Here is a 21,549-nt window from a genome sequence, read left to right as displayed (position 1 = left end):
TGTTAGATGCTTTATTTTGATTAAACTGCCTCTTTTTTCTGAGATAGGGTCTCTCTCGCTCTGTCCCTCAGGCTAGAGTTCAGTGCAGCGGTGCAATCTTGGCTCACTATAACCTCAGTCTCCTGCGCTCAAGCCATCCTCCTGCCTCTGCTTTGCAAAGTGCTGGGATTACAGGCACGAGCCACCAGAGCCTGCCTTTCTTCAAACTCTGTAGTACTACACAGTCCTAGGCATTTGAAAGACTTTATTTCATGTGTTCTTCCCAACAATCCCACAGGGTTATCATTATCATCCCCAGCTTGCAGATAAGAGAACTGAGGCTTAGAGGGGCACGTGATTCGCCCAAGTCACACAGTTGGTAAGGACAGAGAGAGACAAGAATCCAGATGTGCTGGGCTCTGGGTTTTTTCCACTCCACCATAAGGAACATCAGCAGGGGGAGGGGGGCAGGGGATGGATCATAAGCGTCCCTGGGGCTCAAGCCTTGGAAAGCTGAAAAAGGCTATGGATGCCTGAGCGCACAGGATATGCAGTTTTGCACACAACTTCAGGTTAACATCTCTGTGGTCTGAGCACCTCATTCCCCACCACTCCAAGGAATGGGTAGATTAATCCTGGGAAATACAGTCCACAGCCCAGCACCCCAGGTCCACTCAGGATAGGCCCCTGCTCCTTGAGGGCTGGGAATTGGCCACCCCCCTTGTCTCCATCTTCATTCCTGAACCCACCTCTTCCTTAACCTCACCTCACCCCAGAACCACAGGCTTTGGGCCAAGGGGGAAGGAGGTCGGCAGGAGATGAAGGAGAAACCTTTCCTCACCGCCTGGGAATTAGAAACAGCACAGAGAGGGGAATAAAAAGGAGCCAAGACCTGGGAGTGACCGGAATCGACAATGGAGGAGTCAAGATGATGAGGAGCCAGTGACTCAAGGGCATCCGGCAACTTCACTTGATTACAGGGCGCTTCCTGGAAATGCGTGCTTCCCACGCCAGCCAGCAGCAGAGGGAAGATCTGGGCCAGGCAGGATGGCTGCCTCGTGGGGGACCCCACTGCCCCCACACAGTCCAGGCCCTCCTCCTCTGGGAGTGGTGCTACTACTGGACAGCAGGGTGCCTCCCTCCTGCTCGGGGTCGCAGAAGAAAGAGCTGTGCTTGAAATCAGATCTGCCAGGCCTTGTGTGGTTTCACTTTGCCTCTCCTAAGAGTGCTTGGCTGAGAAGTGGGAATTTCAAGGACACCTGGGGGTCTCCAGAGGGAGGCTGGCAGATCTAAAGTCCCTCCAGAGCAGGCAGGCAAACCTTGCATCTTGGCCCTGCTGGAGCTTGGGGACAAACAGCCCCACTCCCTGGGTCACAAGCTGGCCTGCCATGTGGGGCAAGTTATTTGTGCCTCAGTTTCCTTGTTATCTCTCAGAGAAATTGGTAACATTACGTACCTCCCAAGTGCTGTGCTAGGGGTGAGCACTATTCCACATGCGCTATAAAGATGATGCTGTCACACCCAGTGACACTCTAGCCACTGTCACTTCCCAAACTTCATAGAGAACACCCACCTGAGGCCACCTAAATCAAAAGTCTGCAATGTAAGATATGGGCTGAGATAATGGGTTGACCCTCTCCAAAGTCCTGGAGTTCCCAGGATTATCTGATGCAGCGGAAGGATCCCCCAAGCTGCTGAAGCCCAGGGACAGATTCTGCCCTCCCTCTGTAGTCTCTGCCAGGAGTGGGGGCAGGAAACCCTCGGGTCTGGTTTCTTTCCTGAGTTCCCTCATTGAGTCACCTTTTAACCTTTAATGATGCCAGAGGGAGGAGTCTGGCTTCTCTCAGACAAGATGGTGAAGTGGAAGTGGGAAAAAGAGAAGCTCCTCCATTCCTCCCTAGGATAAGGGTAAAAGATAACTCAGGAATTTGCAGGACCCTGGGTGCTACTAGCAACAAATAATGCGCAGGCCAGGCGCCATGTCTCACGGCTCACGCCTGAAATCTCAGCACATTGGGAGGCAGAGGTGGAGGGCGGGAGGATCACCTAAGCCCAGGAGCTTGAGACCAGCCGGGGCAGCATAGTGAGACCCCATCTCTTAAAAAAAAAAATTTAAAAATAGCCAGACATGGTGGCAAATGTCTGTAGTCTCAGTTACTCAAGGCTGAGGTGGGAGGATCTCTTGAGCCCAGGAGTTTGAGGCTGCAGTGAGCTGTGATAACGCCCCTGCACTCCAGCCTGGGAAACAGAGCAAAACCCTGTCTCAAAACAAAAAATAATGCACAAAACTTCAACATGATCAATCCCCAATAAAATATAACCTGATCCTTTGGACCTAACCAGATTCTCCTTAGAGGTATCCACAAAGCATACTGTAAGCTCCTAAGTGCTTTTTGGGCTCTCTTGAGCTGTCTACTCCTTGTACCATTTGACAAAGCCTTAAACCCAGTTCCAGGACGGTGGGGGGAACAGTTCCCTTTCTGATGCTTCAGGGTCAGAGGCAACAGTCTAAGGAAAGAAGAAGGGTTGCACTGACTGAGGACCTGAGGTGGAGAGGAAGGGCGGGCAGGGAAGAGAAGCTGGGACACAGAACCTGGCTTTGCTGGCACACCTGGAGAGATTCAAAGCTGGGGTCTCCAGACCAAGTTCAGTGACTGCCAGAACTGCAGGGGCCCAGGCAAAAGGAGAACCCGGAGTCTCATCCTGGGAGGCTGGAGGCTACCCCAGACAACCTCCACTACCGTGACGGCCAAAGCAGAAGATGGTGGCTGAAGCAGCTCTGATCGAGACAGACATCCAGGGATCCTTCTTGCCTGACACTGGTTTTTTTCAGATGCCCTCAGTTCCATCTTTGGGGTGAAGGGGAAACACTAGGTGTGCAGAGCAGTTCCTTATAGGTGGGTTAAGACTGTAAGCCTTCATTCACGACCACACCTCAAACTGTGCTCACCTGAGTCCCAAAACAGAGACTCTCTCTCAGCTTGAATGGAGGCTGAGTGGAGATGGCCAGGTGCCCTGTTCCTGGCAAAGGGCTTTGGATGCCAGCATTGCCATCCTGGCATGGAGCCCAGGGATGCAAGCTGGCAGTGCCTGGGGGAAGACTCCAACGTAACTTAGCTGGAAGGAAGCCCAAGGTTCCTCAAGGAGGCGTATTTTAAGCTGGAGCTTCAGGGGCACAGTGAGCGGGAATGTGGGAAACTAATGTCTGAATTTTTCTTTTTCTTTCTTTTTTTTTTTTTTGAGATGGAGTCTCACTCTATCGCCCAGGCTGGAGTGCAGTGATGTGATCTTGGCTCACTGCAACCTCTGCTTCCCGGGTTCAAGCAATGCTCATGTCTCAGCTTTCCCAGTAGCTGGGATTATAGGTGCATGCCTCACGCCAGGCTAATTTTTGTATTTTTAGTAGAGACGGGGTTTCGCCATGTTGGCCAGGCTGGTCTCGAACTCCTGACCTCAAGTGATTTGGCCTCCCAAAGTGCTGAGATTACAGGCGTGAGCCCCCGTGCCCGGCCGTAAATGTCTGACTTTCCTTCCCAACGCAGTGCAAGCAATAAAGGGCTGTGTCCACTGCCACTTGCCAGCTCCTTCCAGCACTACCATCCAGTTCCCTGCCCAAAGAGGGCAGGCATGGGCTTCGCCTTCCTGGAGCACCCCAGAAGCACTGACTGGAGATGACCTTCAGGACACTCTGTCGGATGACCCCTCAAAGTGTCCCCAGCTCCAGAATTCGGTTCTTTTCCTCATGGTTGAGAAACAGCCTCCAGTACATAGGTCAGAAGACCTACGCAGAGCTCAGGTCAGCTCTGTTTCCAGGGCAAGATTGCTCAACCCTTCTCCCTCCGCCCACAAGCCTTATCTCTGGCATCAACCCAGCTCCCCATTCCTCCAAGGGATGGACTCCTCCCTCCCCCAACAGGGACAAGCTCCTCTGAGTCTGCAGAACCAGAATGAGAACGCAGAAGGCTAGACTTACACTGCTACCCAAGCGCAACCCTGGCTGCTCTGGCTTCTGACTTCTTCAATTGGAACCCAATCCAAATGTGGGGGGGTGGGGGGGTAGGGGAGGGAGAAAGGGAGGGGCCAACATCAAACACCTTTCAGCCACACCTGCGCACAGACAGTCCTGGCCACAGAAATTAATCAATCACTCCAAAGGGGTGGAAGGGGTTAGAAGCCCTGGGCCACTGCTAACCCGAGACCATTCTGGAGAAGCTCCGCACTTGTAAAGAAAGGTCAGCCAGGTGTGGTGGCTCATACCTCTAAGCCCAGCACGTTGGGAGGCCTAAGTGGGAGAAGATCCTCTGAGCTTAGGAGTTCAAGACCAGCCAGGGCAACATGGCAACACCATGCTTCTACAAAAAATAGCTGGGCGTGGTGGCGGGCACCAGTAGTCCCAGCTCCTCGGGAGGCTGAAGTGGGAGGATCGCTTGAGCCCAGGAGGTCCAGCCTGCAGTGAGCGTTGACCATGTCACTGCACTGCAACCTGGATGACAGAGCAAGACCCTGTCTCAAATAAACAAAAATTATTTTAAAAATCAAAAGAATGGTGTAAGATCCCTCTCCCAGGTCAACACTTGCTCCCCTGACCTGGCTTTAAACATGAGACCCCCCCCCCCCGCCGCCCTTTGCTGGTGGCTCCCTGGTCTTCAGTCCTGTGAGGCACTGCCAGGTTCCAGAGGCAGCAGCAGTGGAGACAGGGTACAAGGGGTGGGGACAAGCACCGGTGGGTGGGCAAGATAAGAGGAATCAAAAGAGAGGGAGGTGGAAACCCTAGAAAATGGAAGAACTGCTCAAAGCCCGGGCCTAGTCTGTACAGCAGAGCAGGACAAGCCGCCCTCCATGTTCGGCGACCCTAGGACCTCAGGGAGATTTCGAAGGGGAAGCGCTGAGACTCACCCCAGAATCACCGCCCACATGGTCACAGTGGCCCCCTCCTGGTCCCTGCAGGGCACCACCAGGATGCCTGGGAATCCACTTGGGACCTCCCCAGATTCACTGAACCCCCTTTGTGGGAAGGAGCAGCTGTCTTCCAGGAGTGGAGAGGCAAAGTCCAAGTTCAGAGGAGATAAACCACCTCACTAATCAGTCAGCCACATGGGCAGCTCACACTGGGCAGCTGACAGAGCAGGAACCCGCAAGGCACCCCCACACTCGGCAGGGACCGGCTTCCCAGCAGAGATGGAGCCTCAGGAGAGCCTGGTGGACGCCCCGTTATTGCCTCAGGAGCCCTGGGGCTGCCGGGGGCTCTCGCAGGGCCAGGCTCAGTCCCAGCCAACTCGCGATTTCTAGGAGAAATCCGCAGCTCAGCAGTCCCTTCCTTTGTGGCCTGTTCTTTGTTCTCTTAAAATTCAGTCCATCCTGCTGGTGGTCCCTCCTCCATCCCAGCCTCAGAAGGAGGCGGGGGCTTCGGGAGTTACTGGAAACCCAGACTGCCAAAGAAGTTGCCTCGAAGGAGGCCCCTGTCACCCACCCCTCATTGTTTACACTCGCTGGATGGGACCTTTCTCTGGTCCAGATGGCTGCTGGGGTTCGGACGGGAGAGATTCTCCCTCCGGCACCCGGGCCCCTCCGGGGAGGGCAGGGAGCCTCGCAGCGAAGGGGATCCCAAAGGACTCTACTGGGATCCAGCTGCTCAGCTACCCGGGCAGACAACGGGCACCGGGCATCCAGCAAGGGATGTGGGAGCTGGTCAGGTTGCAAGGGGTGGGAGTCGTGGAGAGAGAGAAGTTCCAGAGGCAACAAGAAAAGGGCGTTGGATTTCCCCTCCATTCTCCCAGGGAGAAAAAGAAAACTTCCAAAGCCCAGGCCGCAGTCACTGGGAAAACACAAGGAACCTGGTTTGAGTTAGCAGAGAGCACCCCTCCCCCAGGCTCCCTCGCTCGCTCGCTCTCTCTCTCTCTCTCACACACACACTCATACACACACGTACTTCAGTCCGCTCCCAGGAAGTCGGCTCAGCCTCAGCCCTGGCTCCCGTCCAGCTTTCCAGCCCTCCCGACCGGGGCACTCACCGGCGGCCGGGATCCCCGCGGGCAGGACGGCTCCTGGGGGACGCGCCCGGGGCAGGGGGCAGTTTTGTAACGCCGGCTGGGGGCGCTCCGGGGAGGGGGCGGGGCCGGCCGATCTGCGCGCACCCGCCCCAAGCGGGCGATTAAATCATTAACCGGCCGCTCCCGCCTGCGACCCGGCGGAGCGCGCTGGGATCGGGGCGCACCGACCCGGTGCGAGGCCGTCAGTCACCACGGCTCCAAAGGGGCCGGCGGCTCGGCTGGGCCTCACCCGGCCAGGAGGCGCCTCGGCCTCGGGGGCTGCCGAGGGAGCGGGCGGGGCGGGAGCCCGGCGTGGGAGGGAAGGGTTCGCGGGGCGGGGGTGGGGGAACAGGGGAACATTTGCTCCTTCGGCCATTCCCTTCCAGGCAGCTCCGTCCATCTCTCTCCCCGGCCGGGTGACCCTGGGTGGCGTGTGCTGCAGTGTGTGTACGAGAGAGAGGTGTGTACACGCCTGTGCCCGAACAGGCGGATAATTCGGTTCTTATTCATGGAGAACTCGGGGCGCACACACGCCCCCCTCGGGGAGACCGAGGGCCGCGCGCCGCCGATGGCTGCGCTCCAGCCCACACCGACACACACCCCATTCCTGGGAAGGGGGGGCCCTTTAAAACCCGCCCCCAGCCCCGACAACGGCGCCCTCGGCCAGGCCAGCGAGTTGCAGCGTGGAGAGAGGAAATCGAGTCCCGGCGACACCGCGCCCGGCTCCCTGCCACCCCCGCCCCCCGCACATCCCGCTCTGCCAGGACACTGGGTGCGCGGCTCCGGGTCCAGGCACCGCGGCGGGCCCGGAAAGAAGCGCGAGCGCCAAGAACTGGGGACTCAGCGCCCTTCTCCCCGCCCTGCAGCCCCGCACCCCCAGCTTCTTCGATCCTCTCCGCCCCACAGTGGGGTTCGAGCCCCCGGAGCTGAGCCCACCCAGGCCTCCCGGCGCGAAGGGGGCTGCCACAGCCAGGGGCCGGTGCGCGTCGCCTACCTCTGTCCCCAGAGACCAGAGCGCCGGGCCGGGGCGGCTGCGCTGTCCCCTCCGTGGGCTCCGCGCGGCGGCGGGGCTGGCGGCCCCCGTCAGCGCCGGCGTTTGTTTCCCTCTGGCTCTCGGGCTTTCGGGGCTGGGAGCAGCCAGGACACTCCCCTTCCAGGCCCCGCCCGCGCCCCTCCGCGCTGATGTCACGGCGCCGCCGCAGCCAATGGCCGTCGGGAACCTCTGCCCGGCTGCTCGGCCTCCTAGGTTCAAACTGAAAGCCCGAGACTTTCCCAACTCCAACGGGGCAGCCTGGGCCCGCCCGGCTTCCGGGAGACACCCCCGCCGCAGCCTGCGCTCCGGCCGCGAACCCGCGCTGGGGTCCCCAGGGCTAGGGGTGCGTCTCCCTCCGGGGGCCTGGCGCGAGGCTCTCTTAAAGCTCTTCCCTATTCGAGCCATGACAGGAAACCAAGAACCCCAGCCCAGGTGGCGTTCTTCGTTCCTGCTCCCTCTCAGACCTGGCTCCAGTACTGTCGGGAGATGGGGGCGGGAGGGCTGGCGCCACTAGCTTCGTGGGTGCCATCCCAGACTCTCTCTGGAAACGAGGGAGCGCGGAGGAGCTGGCCAGCCCCGAGGCGAGGCCAGGCCTGGAGTGGGCGTCAGAAGTGCTTCTGCAGGGTGACAGCCCTGGAGCTTCCCGCATCCCCAGGTCTGTGCCTTTGCCGCCTAAGTATCAGCTGAGGCTAAATTTGCTCCAAGTGAACGTCAAGGAGGGTCAGCTCCTGAGTCCCAGAGCCTGAATCCTAGGAGGCAGGCCTCGGGCTCCATTCTTTTTAGAGGAATAGTTTCAGCTGAAATGATCATTACCAAGGTACAATGCCAGCTGCGAAGTAGTCAGCAAACGAAAAGTGGACAAGGTGCAACGTGGAAGTTCCCTTGCCTCTAGCCGACCCCCACCCTCGGGTTTTAAAGGAAGTGAGTGTGGAGGCCCCAGATTCTCCCCATGGCTTCGAGGTTTCTAAGCCATCAGGGACATTCTGCTTTCTGGGGAGTGTGCATTTCCTTTTCCCTCTGCAGCGCAGCTGCAACCAGCTCTTGAGATCTGATGGTGTAGCCACTCCATACTGATGTGAAAATCAAATTCTGGGCTAGGCATGGTAGCTCACGCCTTAATCCCAGCACTTTGGGAGGCCGACGAGGGTGGATCACTTGAAGTCGGGAGTTTGAGACCATCCTGGCCAACATGGAGAAACCCCGTCTTTACTAAAAATACAGAAATTGCTGGGCGCAGTGGCTCACGCCTGTAATCCCAGCACTTTGGGAGGCCGAGGCGGGTGGATCACGAGGTCAAGAGATCGAGACCATCCTGGTCAACATAGTGAAACCCCATCTCTACTAAAAATACAAAAAATTAGCTGGGCATGGTGGCGCGTGCCTGTAGTCCCAGCTACTCAGGAGGCTGAGGCAGGAGAATTGCCTGAACCCAGGAGGCGGAGGTTGCATTGCACTCCTGCCTGGGTAACAGGAGCAAAACTCCGTCTCAAAAAAAAACAAACAAACAGAAATTAGCTGGGCGTGGGCGTGGTGGCATTCGTCTGTAATCCCAGCACTTGGGAGACTGAGGCAAGAGAATTGCTTAAACCGGGGAGACAGAGGTTGCAGTGAGCCTAGATGGTGCTACTGCACTCCAGCCTGGGTGACAGAGGGAGACTCTCAAAAAAAAAAAAAAAAAAAAAAAGAAAAAAAAGAAAAAATCAAATTCTAAACTGGACACGTAGAGGAAAAGGTGGGGTTCAGAGCCACTTGGGAGGCAAACATGTGGATTCGAACCCTGGCCAGGTCATCATGGGTGTAAATCAAAAAGTGACTGAGGCAGGTCTTAATCAAATAGAGGTTTAGTTAGCCAAGTTTGAGGATCCACCAGGGAAAAATCACCTTTTTTTTTCCCAAAAAGGGTTTTGGGAACTTCCGTATTTAAAAGAGAAAGAGCAAGCAGGAGAGGAAAAGAAGAGGGCGGGAGGAAAGGCAGTGACGTTACAAACACGAGGGGCTCTGATTTAGCCTCTGTAAATCTACATTTTACATGTGAAAGCGGGAGCGGGAGTGGAAGAAAAAGTCAGTGCTGCGTTGCCTCCTGCTCAGTACATCTATGGGGAGCAAAGGAAATTAGGCTATGAGACAGGGTTGTGAAATTGCAGCTATCTGGGAACAAAAGGAAAGCAGTTTTTGTGGTTTCCGAGCTCAACTTGCCCCTTTTCTTTGGAGACAGGGTCTTGCTGTGTTGCACCAGGCTGGAGTGCAGCGCTGCAGTCATAGCTCACTACAGCCTTGACCTCCTAGGCTCAAGCGATCCTCCCACCTCACCCTCCTGAGTAGCTGGGACTACGGGCGTGCGCCACCATGCCCAGCTACATTTTTGTGCTTTTTTTTTTTTTTTGGTAGAAACAGGGGTTCGTCATGTTGCCCAGGCTGGTCTCGAGCTCCAGAGCTCAAATAATCCACACACCTCAGCCTCCCAAAGTGCTGGGATTAAACTTTCCCTTTGACATAGTGAATGTGGGGTCCCTAGATTCTATTTTCTTTCACATGGGGAAGTCACTGATTCCCACCTCCCCACCCTTGGCTGACCTGGCTCTCCCTGTGTGTCCAAAAAGCACAGGAGCCCTCTGCTAGCCTCATCTGGAGGATGTAAAGAGGAATGAGATATCAGGTGTGAAAGCCTGATAAATGACTAGAAAGCAACCAGAGTGAATTTGATTGCTGTCATCATGACCTGGGGCCAAAGGCATCTTCAAAACAAGTAGGAGCTGCAACAAGACTGTGGGAGAGGCTGGCTGGATAGAGGTCTGGAGACACCTCGGGCTTGGAATTCTAGCTCTGCCATTTATGAGCTGACAAGTTATCCACCAGCTTCCCCATCTGTAAAATGAGCAATCTCTATCCACCAGCTTCCCCATCTGTAAAATGAGCAATTTCTACCTTCCCCTACTGGGGTGAATATTAAAAGAGATCACGTAGGCTGGGCGCGGTGGCTCATACCTGTAATCCCACCACTTTGGGAGGCTGAGGCCAGCAGATCGCTTGAGCCCAGGAGTTCAAGAGAAACCTGGGCAACATGGCAAAAATCCATCTCTACAAAAATATGTAAAAATCAGCCGGATGTGGTGGTGCACACCTGAGGCTGAGGTGGGAGAATCCACTTGAGTCTGGAGGCTGAGGCTGCAGTGAGCTGAGATTGCGCCACTGCACTCTAGCCGGCACCTGGCCATTTGCTGGGCACATGAAGGCCCCCAGTGGGTCCCCTCATACAACACTGCTTCCAGGTGGAAGCCTTCCCCGGTTCCTGGCATTCGGAACCTTTTTCTCCTGAAATCACAGCTTAAGTTAAAAACAAAATCAAAAAATGTTTCTGATTTTCTCTGAGCCCTGTCCCTCTCCCCATCTCTTTCCTTCCATTTTCAATACACTATTTTGGCTTTCTTAGGGCTGTTAGTAATCTGTTTTCCGGCCAGGCACGGAGGCTCATGCCTGTAATCTCAGCATTTTGGGAGGCCGAGGCGGGCGGATCACCTGAGGTCAGGAGTTCAAGACCAGCTTGGCCAACATGGTGAAACCCTGTCTTTATAAAAAAAATTTAAAAAGAAAAAAAAAGTAATCTGTTTTTCTTTTTGCAAGCCTTTAGCTTTGACTTTCCCAATTATCTTCCACATCAATAAAGCACACCTCCAGGACAAAGTCGTTAGGCCCTTTTGTAATTCCGCTCCTTATCCTAATTCAGGCTCCTTCCACAAACGTTTAACAACAGAGAAGGTTTGCCTTTGGGGACAAAGACAAGGAAGCCCAGTCCCTGCCCTCAGGATGCCTAGAGTAGAGTAGAAAGCTGCTTCAAGGTCAGTAGATGCTTCTAGACTGCATCCCGGGAGATTAGAAGAAAGTGCTCATTTTCTTTGATGGTGGGAATCCCAGACCTGTGGCTTTCTCTCCAGCTGAAGCTAAGCATTGCTCCAAACCTTTAGGCTAGAGCTGTCTATGAGTAACCAGAGGAAATCAACAAAATAAAATAGCTGAGGCTTGAATACCTACCTACTTGACATTTCTGGCAGGCTCTAAGCCCCCGACTTTGGAGAGGGATTTGAGGTCTTAACTGCACCCTTGGTGTAACTTGACCTATAAGCCTTTAGGCCTAGGCGTGTGTCTCTGCCTGTCTGGGGCCGCTGGGGCTTGCCTCTGGGACTTGGGCCTGCAAGCTTCATGGACCTGCCCCTCCCTAATATCCACCTGCCCCCCCAACACATATTAGGCAGATGCAAACGTAATTGCGGTTTTTGCCATTACTTTTAATGGCAAAAACCGCAGTTACTTTTTTGCACCAACATAATACATTCCAGTGTTTGTTAACATTGAATTCTGGGCATTTTAGTTCACATTGTTTTGTCCCAGCTCTAAGAAGTTGATTAGTCCTACTTCCTTATTATTATTATTATTATTATTTTTTTTTTTTTTTTGAGAGTTTTGCTCTTGTCCAGGCTGCAGTGCAATGGTGCAATCTCGGCTCACGGCAACCTCTGCCTCCTGGGTTCAAGCGATTCTCCTGCCTCAGCCTCCCGAGTAGCTGGGATTACAGTTGCCCACCACCACACCTGGCTAATTTTTTTTTTTTTTGTAGAGATGGGGTTTCACCATGTTGGCCAGGCTGGTCTCAAACTCCTGACTTCAAGTGATCTTCCCTCCTTGGCCTCCCAAAGGGCTGGGATTACAGGTGTGAGCCACGGTACCCGGCTTCCATATCTATTCTGAGTCCCTGCCCCCTTCCTGAGATGAGACAAGATGTTCCTGGACTGAACCTCAAGGTGTCACCGGGACTTGATGTCAGCACAGTTTGGGTGGAACCTTGGTGATCCAGGTCCCCCTCATCAGCTGGGGTGGCCTGGCACTGGGCTGTTCACTCCCATGACTGCTAGAGAGAGGCTCTTTCACGCCTTGGTTCCCTGTTCTTGGGAACCACCTGGAGCCCTCTGGGGCTGGGGCAACCTGCTGAGCAGGTGGGAAAATCCTGAAGATACCAAACCATTGGCAGAGTGCCAGGGGCTCCAGACAGGACTCCCCAGCCACGACGGGGAGGAAAGGACCTGCCTCTGGGCTCTTTCAGATGCGGAACCCTTATTTTCTGAGGGAGTTAACACACGTCAGGGGACTGAGGCAGCCAGTGCAGGCCTAGAGAGGAAAGCAATAGGATTTCCCCTTGGGCTCCTTGGGGACAGGGTGGTGTCCAGTTCATGTGTGAACCTCCAGTGTGGGTTGGCACACAGTGCATTTGCTAGACAAACGAATGAGCAGGGTCCACAGCCCACATCCCTCCCTCCTTCCATTTGCAATCCCTGCCTCCGTCTAAGCTCCGTGTGGTCACTCCCTCCCTGAAATGAGCTCTACTGGCCCACGGGGTCACACATCCTCCCAGAATGGCAACTCCTAAGGGTTCACAGCACAAATAGGTTCAGGGGGTGAGGGAAGCTGCCGTATCTTGGAGGTCCCCTGGCCCAGAGAGAGGCTGTTCACAAGGCTGGGGACTCTCTGGAGGCAGGAGGTGAAAATAGGATTGAACTGAGCTCAAAGAAGGGGTAGGGTGTGTGAAGGAGTGGTAGCAGAGCAGAGAGGTCATGAAATTTACAGGAAATGCGTTCAGACATGAGGCTCGGAACACCTGGGTTGTACTTACTAATTGTGTGACCTTAGAGGAGTTGTCTTATCGCTTTGAGTCATACCTGTAAGGGGCATGGTAATACTTCAGGCCGTCAGAGGCTATCAGAAGAAAAGAAGGAGATAAAGCCTGTGATCTTCCTTCCTGAAATGTCTGAGGGAAGGCCCTAGTTACCATTAGGTTGTTACTAAGCCGAGCTTTAGGGTTCTGGGTACGGTGGCTCCCTCCTTCCCTCTGCAGGGAAAAGTCAGACTGAGCCAGAACTCCCCACGCCCTACTCAGGAATCTGTCACTGTGCATTGTCAGGTTATTAACAGGCCACTCCTGACCACGGAGCTGGGACATTTCCAAGAAAGTAGGAGATGATATTAAATGTCTTGTTCATCCAGAAGGGAGAAAAGAGTGGGCAAGAAAGACATAGCCAGAGCGCTGGGCTGCTGAGCAAATTAGCAGGGAACTCAACTAACAGCAGCAAAACTTGCAAGCAGGGTCCCTGGAAGGAATGTTTCCGGTGATCCCTGGATTTCCGAAGCCCAGAGCTTCACCCACTGTGACTCCTGGCAAAAATGGGGACACCCAGCCATGCCTCTGAGCAGAGGATTCCACCTGGTGCTCTAAGGGCCTGAAGGTCCAGGTTAGAAACACAGGCCCTGGGGCCAGATGATCCTGGGTTCAAATCCAAATTGTCACTGTGTGATTTGAGAAGTCCCTTGAGCTCCCCCAGGGCCAGACCTCATTTGCACAATGGAGACCACATGGGAACCCACTCATGCTGATGGCATGGGGTTGGTGGCTAATGCAGGTCAGAACTCAGCCCCAAGCTAGGACCACACCAAGGCATCACTACTTGGACGCTGGCTGGTTTTGAAGTTAAAAGGACCTAAGTTTGGGAGGCCGAGGCGGGTGGAGTTGAGGTCAGGAGTTCAAGACCAGCCTGACTAACATGGTGAACGCTGTCTCTACTAAAAATACAAAATTTAGTTTGGTGTGGTGGCAGGCGCCTGTAATCCCAGCTACTCAGGAGGCTGAGGCAGGAGAATCGCCTGAACCCGGAAGGTGGAGTTTGCAGTAAGACGAGATCACACCACTGTACTCCAGCCTGGGCAACAGAGCGAGACTCTATCGCCAAAAAAACAAAACAAAACAAAAAAAACCCAAGTTAGACAGTTAGACTTTCTGGAATAAGCTTCATCCTGAGCATTCATCCTTGCCACAGAATGGGGCCATCTGTGTTAGTGTTTCTGAGAATTGAGCCAACAGCACTATCTGCAAGAAGCAGTCCCGTGCTTCTGATAAAGGACTCAGGCTCTGATGGGCTCACCCAGAGGAGCCCCCCTTATGTCATTGTCTCTGGGGAAGGGTGGGCGGAGACCCAACTCTGCTGAAGGATAGCCAGTGATAGCCAGAAGGCCTCAAGGTCTCAGAGGAATGGAAAGAAAAGAGACTAGGTGGAAGGAAGGCACTTCTGTTTGTATCCAGAAAAGGCCTCTCCTGAGAGCCCAGCTCAATGGCAAATGGGACTTAAATAAGGATCACTTAGAAAAGACAGGGCCACTTCTACAGCACTTTATTTACAGAGTACTTTACGTAAGGATTTCTGCATCTCAAATCTACAAAGTAGTTGCTATTATGATTCCCATTTCAGATAAAAAACAGAAAAGGCCTGGCGCAGTGGCTCACACCTGTAATCTCAGCACTTGAGCGGCAGGCAGATCACCTGAGGTCAGGAGTTTGAGACCAGCCTGGGCAACATAGTGAAACCCCGTCTCTACTAAAAATACAAAAATTAGCTGGGTATGGTGGCATGCACCTATAATCCCAGCTACTCCGGAGGCTGAGGCAAGAGAATCACTTGAACCCAGGAGGCGGAGATTGCAGTGAGCCAAGATGGTGCTACTGCACTCCAGCCTGGGTGACAGAGGGAGACTCCGTCTAAAAAAAAATACAAAAACAAACAAACAAAAAAACACAAAACCACAACCATAAAAGACCGAGTAATTTGCTCAAGATTATGCAGCTAGTGAGGCCAGATCTTGGGTTAGAAACACGTAAATGGTCAGGCTCCAGCCACAGAACCACGAGATGGTAGGGAAAGGAAGATTCCAGCTGAAACATAAATGATCCTGTTGCTATACTGAGCTGTGGTGGGCAAGAGGAGGTTGCTAGGGGAAACTGGCATGATCTTCACCAAGCAGACAGGGTCCTGTGTGCTCAGGAGGGGTCTACATTGTTTCAGAGAGAATAGACTCGCCCTGCCTGAAGGCACCTCTTAGCAAGCCGTAGTGATGGCTCAAATCACCACCTGCCCCGCTCACCCTTTGCTCCCCCACAAGCCCACATTTAGACCAAAGGCCCCATTGACTCTCTTCCTAGAGCTCAGCACATGGCCTAGGGGTGAAGACTACGAGAGCTGATGGCATCACTCAGCATTCTCTCCATCCCGATGTGATGTGACACCGCTGCCCAGATGTACCCGGGGCTTAAAGGAGCAGCCTCCTCAAATCAGGAGGATCTAGTGTCTGTATCTTTTGTTGGGGACACTCCCACCTCCTTCCTTCTCCTTTTACTAAGCCCCCAAAATCCCATACCCTTGGGTAAGCTTCTCATGCTTCTATAATTCTATTTGACCCTAGGGTCTCCCTGCATTTTCCCAGCCACCCTCGGCACAGAAAGGGAGACTCTGCTGGAAGAAAATGGGCTTTAAGATACATGTGAGATAGGGCCAGCTATACTATAATTTTAAAAATAATAATTTTTTACTATAATTTTAAAAAATTTAGCCAGGCATGGTGGCGTGTGCCTCTAGTCCCAGCTACTTGGGAGGCTGAGGCAGGTGAATTGCTTGAATCTGGGAGGTGGAGGTTGCAGTGAGCTGAGATGGCGCCATTGTCCTCCAGCCTGGGCGACAGAGCAAGACTCTGTCTCAAAACAAACAAACAAAACAAAAACAAAAAGAAAAAAGAATGAGTGAGAAGGGAGAAGGGCCGGGCATCGCTGTGTCCTCTTTTGTGGGGAGAGTGAGGAAAAGGTATTTATAAACTGGATGTAATTGTCAAAGCTTGTTATTGTGGCTATGGAGTTTGTTTTCTCTTCTCTAGTTTTCAGTTCCTGAGTGTTGGCGTGTGTGTGTGCGTATGCATGTGTGTGTGCACACGTGTGTGTGTGTGTGTCCTTTGGTCCTAGGAAGCCTTTGAGCCATAACAATGTCTCATCCTAGTCTGATTGTCAAGGCTAATTTATACTTCCCAGCTTGATGGCTTGACACTACAGGGCATGAGTTTTCTCCACTCTTTAACCCCCTGTTACCTCTACAAGCCAGTTGCTCTCCAGATAGCAGTTGTATTTGAAGGCAAAAGACACATTAGGTCAGCTAGGAATGAGGAGTCAGGGAATGCATCGCCCTGGGCCTGGACCCCAGCCCCTGCCTGGCCGTGTTTCTGAGTAGCCAGTGAAATCCCAGCTGAGCTGTGGCCTGGGAGTCCTCTAGCAAAGCAAAACTCAGCTCATGCAAGGTCACCAAGAGGCAACAAGGACAGAGAGATACGGTGACGAGGCTTAGGAGCCTTGTAATTGAATCTGTAATAAACGAATTACATGAAAATGTGTGGAAGAGAATATTTCTCTCTTTTGCATGAACAAAGAATTTGGCTAACTTAAGGAGAGTGATTTAGTGTTAGGGATCGCCTGAGCCATTCAGTTTTCAAAACAGAAAAATGAAACTCAAAGAAGTCAAGTGAAGGTCAGGCACGGTGGCTCACACGTGTAATCCCAGCACTTTAGGGGTCCAAGGCAGGAGGATTGCTTGAGTCCAGGAATTTGAGACCAGCCTGGGCATCATAGTAAGACCTTGTCTTTACAAACAATAATAATAATATGTATTAGCCAAGCATGGTGGTGCATGTCTGTGTTCCCAGCTACTAAAGAGGCTGAGATGGGAGAGCTGCATGAGCCCAGGCAGTTGAGGCTGTGGTGAGCCGTGATTGTGCAACTGCACTCCAGCCTGGGCAACAGAGCTGTCTCAAAAAAAAGACAAGTGACTTGTCCAAGGGCACACAGCCAGCTACTAGCAGAATCTGGGATGAGAGACATGAACTCCCCTAACCCAGGGGCCATGCTTCTACTACATGAGTGGTTTTCAAACGTTTTATTTTTGTAAACAGGGAGTTCCTTCCTCAGCCACCTTGCAAGTGAAACATACATGAAATAAAACAGATCAAGGTGGTCCCACTCTGTGGTGAAGTGGGATGAGGATTCCATCCCCCCATTGCTCTTTTTCTTTTTTTTTTTTGAGACAGAGTCTCACTCAGTCACCAGGCTGGAGTACAGTGGCACGATCTGGCTCACTGCAACCTCCACCTCCCTGGTTCAAGCTATTCTCCTGCCTTAACCTCCCGAGTAGCTGGCATTATAGGCACCTGCCACCACGCTCAGCTAATTTTTGTATTTTTAGTAGAGACGGGGTCTCCCGACCTTGTGATCTACCCACCTCAGCCTCCCAAAGTGCCGGAATTACAGGTGAGAGCCACCGCTCCTGGCCTGCTCTGCCTTTTTCGATGCAGTTCTTGGGGTAACTCTGGGAGGTCCTAAGCCTTCAGGAAACTGTCTGAAAAACCACAATGCTAACCCTAACAATAATAAGCCCTCAGTACAGTTTCCATAAGACCTAGGTATTATTCTGAATTTTATATGTAGTAGCTCATTTGATTTTCAGAAACCCTGTTAGACTCCCACACCAGTGGGGCTGCAGGAGTCCTAAGCTTTGCAGAGGCCCCTCTTCCACATGTGTGTCCTGACAAACAACATTTCTTAGAAGCTGAGCATGGTGGCTCACGCCTATAATCCCAGCACTTTGGGAGGCCAAGGTGGGCAGATCACTTGAGGTCAGGAGTTCAAGACCAGCCTTGCCAACATGGTGAAACCCCATCTCTACTAAAAATACAAAAATTAGCCAGGCTTGGCGGCAGGTGCCTGTAGTCCCAGCTACTCAGGAGGCTGAGGTAGGAGAATCACTTGAACCTGGTGGCAAAAACTGCAGTGAGCTTAGATCGCACCACTGCACTCCAGCCTGGACAACAGTGAGACTCTGTCTCAAAAAAAACAAAAAACAAAAAACAAAAAGCCAGGCTTAGGCTCACGCCTGTAATCCCAGCACTTTGGGAGGCCCCAAAGCAGGCGGATCACCAGGTCAGGAGTTTGAGACCAGCCTGATCAACATGGTGAAACCCCATCTCTACTAAAAATATAAAAATTACCTGGATGTGGTGGTGTGCACCTGTTATCCCAGCTACTCAGGACGCTGAGGCAGGAGAATCGCTTGGACCCAGGAGACAGAGGTTGCAGTGAGCTGAGATCGTACCACTACACTCCAGCCTGGGAGACAGAGCAAGACTCCGCCTCAAAAAAACAAACAAACAAAAAACTTGACATCTGGGCTCCTGAAATGGAGTCTTTGCTAGTAGAGGGTGACTTTTTGTTCACAAACCCTGTCTCACAATCCTGCCCTTGAACCTTACCTCATGTCCTCCCCATTCCTTCCCTGCTTTTTAATTCACCGCCACCCCTGATGTGGCTCCAGTTCGGGCAGCTTTTAGACTCTCAGAACCCACAGGCAGACTTGCTGGTCTTCTCCAAAGGCACACCAGTTGCCTCCTCTTAACATGATCGGAGGCAGCCTAAAGATACATTCTGTCTAGCATCCACAATTACTGCCAAATAAACTCTTCCCCAAACAACCACTTTATTATGCCTCTGGCGTCAATGAGTCTTAGGAATTTGGACAGCACACAGAATGGCTTGTTTCTGCTCCTGATGCAAGAGGTCTCAGCTGGGCAGACTCAAAGATGAGAGGTGACTCAGTGGTTAGGGGCTGGAACCATCTGGGTCATCTTCACTCACATGTCTGGTGGGTGGTACCAGCCGTCAGCTGCGATCTCAGCTGGGCTGTCAGCCAGAACACCTGCCTCGGTCTCTCCACTTGGGGCAGTTTGGGCTTCCTCACAAGATGGCAGCCAAGTGCCAAGCTCCAGAGTCCCAAGACAGCCAGGAAACTATGTTTTTTTTTTTTTTTGAGACGGAGTCTTGCTCTGTTGCCAGGCTGGAGTGCAGTGGCGCAATCTTGGCTCACTGCAACCTTCACCTCCTGGGTTCAAGCGATTCTCCTGCCTCAGCCTCTCGAGTAGGACATGCCACACCCTAAGCTAATTTTTGTATTTTTAGTAGAGACAGCGTTTCACTATGTTGGCCAGGATGGTTTCAATCTCTTGACCTTGTGATCCACCCACCTTGGCCTCCCAAAGTGCTGGGATTACAAGCATGAGCCATCATGCCTGGCCCTTTTTTTTTTTTTTTTTGAGACACAGTTTCGCTCTTGTTGCCTAGGCTGGAGTGCAATGGTGCGATCTTGGCTCACTGCAACCTCTGCCTCCTGGGTTCAAGCAGTTCTCCTGCCTCAGCCTCCTGAGTAACTGGGATTACAGGTGCCCGCCACCACGCCTGGCTAGTGTTTTTTTGCATTTTTGGTAGAGATGGGATTTCACCATCTTGACCAGGCTGGTCTTATACTTCTGACCTCAAGTGATCCACCCAGTTTGGCCTCCCAAAATGCTGGGATTACAGGCCTGAGCCACCACACCTGGCCAGGACTTACACATCTTTTGAGGGGGACACTATTCAACCCATAACCATGACCTATCCTTGAAAGTCACATGGCATCACCTCTGCTGTGTCACCAGCCCCTCCCCCCAGGGTCAAAGGGAAGGAGTGTGGACCCCCTCCTGATGGGAAGTGTGTCTGGGGCATGTAAGGTGGGAGATACTGTGGCAGTCATTTTTAGAAGATGCAATCTGCCAAGACAGTGTTTAAAAAACATTTATTTTTAGTTGCTAGTATTTAAGCATAAGGGGAATTTACATAAAACTGGATTTCTGGTTCTTAAAAAAATCAGAAGAGCCTGACAGCACTGGGCTCTGATTTCCCCATGGCAGCAGCCAGTGAGAGCTGCCCCCTTTAGGAGGCGGGGCCCTCCAGCTGACCCATTTCCTGGGTCCCCCCTTCTGAGACCCAGTGTCAGCTGCCATTACTCACCATGTGGAGCTGTGACTTTCCTTGCATGCAGCCTGCTTCTCTCTTTTTTTTTTTTTGAAGATGGAGTCTCGCTCTGTCACCCAGGTTGGAGTGCAATGGCGCGATCTCGGCTCACTGCAACCTCCGCCTCCTGGGTTCAAGCGATTCTCCTGCCGCAGCCTCCCCAGTAGCTGGGATTACAGGCGCACTCCACCAAGCCTGGCTAGCATGTAGCCTGCTTCTCTCAGGTCAGTCCTTGCTGCCTGCTCCCTGGCCAACTGAGGGTGCCCCCTTGCTCCCCACCCCCAGGCTGTGCAGAGGAAGCTCCCCAGGGTGGAACCCCAGGAACACCCTCCGGGGTGAAATCATAGTGTCCTGACCTTAACAGCCCACCCTGCTACCTGAAGAACCAGCAGAACACAACAGCCATGTGCCTGGCCTCTGAGTCACGGTCCCAGTGTCTGCGGGACTGGTCTGGGCAAGAGGATGAGGCTGGACAAGCATAGGCAGCTAGCTGATTGCAGTGGGAAGGGCAGGGTGGGGGTGGGGAGCCTGCCTGAAAAACAGCAAACAGATGTGGTTATCATAGCCTCCCTCTGTCCTTCCCCCACAGGCCCCTTCCAAGACATGACGTCAGGGCTACTTCTCAGGTGACTTCCTTGACCTCCTGTCCTTCCCATTCATGCGTATCTTCTAGAACCTTCCCAGATCTTTCCTGTGGCTGGCCAAATCCCTTCACCACAGATGCCACAAACATAAACACCACCTAGTTTGCCAAAGCTGTTTCTGTGTCGTCTGAGGAGCCTCCCACTGGAGCAATAATGTTCTCCGTGGAAGAGTGTGTGGAATGGCAGCAGCCCAGGTCTTGGGTCTGAGAATGGTCTTTGCTGTGCTCATCTTTTTTTTTTTTCTGACACGGAGTCTTGCTGTTGTTGCCCAGGCTGGAGTGCAATGGTGTAATCTTGGCTCACCGCAACCTCTGCCTCCCGGGTTCAAGCGATTCTCCTGCCTCAGCCTCCTGAGTAGCTGGGACTATAGGCATGCACCACCATGCCCAGCCAATTCTTTTTTTTTTTTTTTTTCGTATTTTTAGTAGAGACAGGGTTTCTCCATGTTGGTCAGGTTGGTCTTGAACTGTCAACCTCAGGTGATCTACCCGCCTCAGCCTCCCAAAGTGCTGGGATTACAAGCGTGAGCCACTGCACCCTGCCTCTGCTCGGTCTTCTTCAAGAGAGTGGGCAGATCCCATCACCTCAAAAGCAGAGCCCTCTTCAAGCCTGGAGTGGGAGCGTCCCCAGGCATTAGGGATGTCCCTGGAGACCCGAGCTCCGTTACCTCCCACAGTTCCTCAGCATCTCCGTATCTCCTGCTCCTGCCTTAGTAAGGTTAAGTGATTTAACTTATGCAAAGTGCTGGGGGAAGCGTTTAACACTTACCAACATCCTTGATGGAGTTCCGTTTCCTCCATCTAGTCATACCGTTGGGTTCTACTGGAGGTTGGCCAATGCAGACTAGCCTTGTCCTTTGCACTCCCGAGCAGAGCGAGGGTGAAGTGAGCCCAGGCACCAGGATAGAAGCCTGCCCTGCCTCCCCACGTACCAGGTACTGTGCCAGGCCAAGAAAGCAGCATGTCCTGCCTCCTCCCTCTGCGCCCCACCTCCAGTGCCCCAGTGCTCCCCAGACCCCCTGCCTGTACCCAGAGCTGGACACAGATGACAGGGGAGAGGCCCCGGAGTTCCGGTCCCAGCATCTGTGATTAATATTTTGCAGGTTGAAGGCCGGTGAGCATTTTTCCTGACCTT

At 53.1% G+C, this 21,549-nt stretch overlaps 1 protein-coding gene across 3 annotated transcripts in view; it reads right to left on the bottom strand.

The window, feature by feature from the left end:
• Positions 1 to 21,265, bottom strand: part of CDC42EP4 (CDC42 effector protein 4) — a 41,248-nt gene extending 19,983 nt beyond the window's left edge. The window contains exon 1 of one of the 3 annotated variants that reach the window (XM_012453798.3): positions 21,184 to 21,265. The gene's annotated coding sequence lies outside the window, so the exon portion shown is untranslated. Of the gene's footprint in view, positions 1 to 5,990; positions 6,031 to 7,002; positions 7,070 to 21,183 lie in introns of those variants that run through there. The other 2 variants (XM_012453794.3, XM_012453795.3) reach the window with 2 other exon arrangements.
• Positions 21,266 to 21,549: the final 284 nt, after the last annotated feature.

This window comes from Aotus nancymaae, unplaced genomic scaffold (assembly GCF_030222135.1).
Source record: "Aotus nancymaae isolate 86718 unplaced genomic scaffold, 86718_ANA_hifiasm-v0.15.2.pri h1tg000089l, whole genome shotgun sequence".
NCBI classification, from domain to species: Eukaryota; Metazoa; Chordata; class Mammalia; order Primates; family Aotidae; genus Aotus; species Aotus nancymaae.
This window is presented reverse-complemented; position numbering and strand designations above follow the sequence as displayed.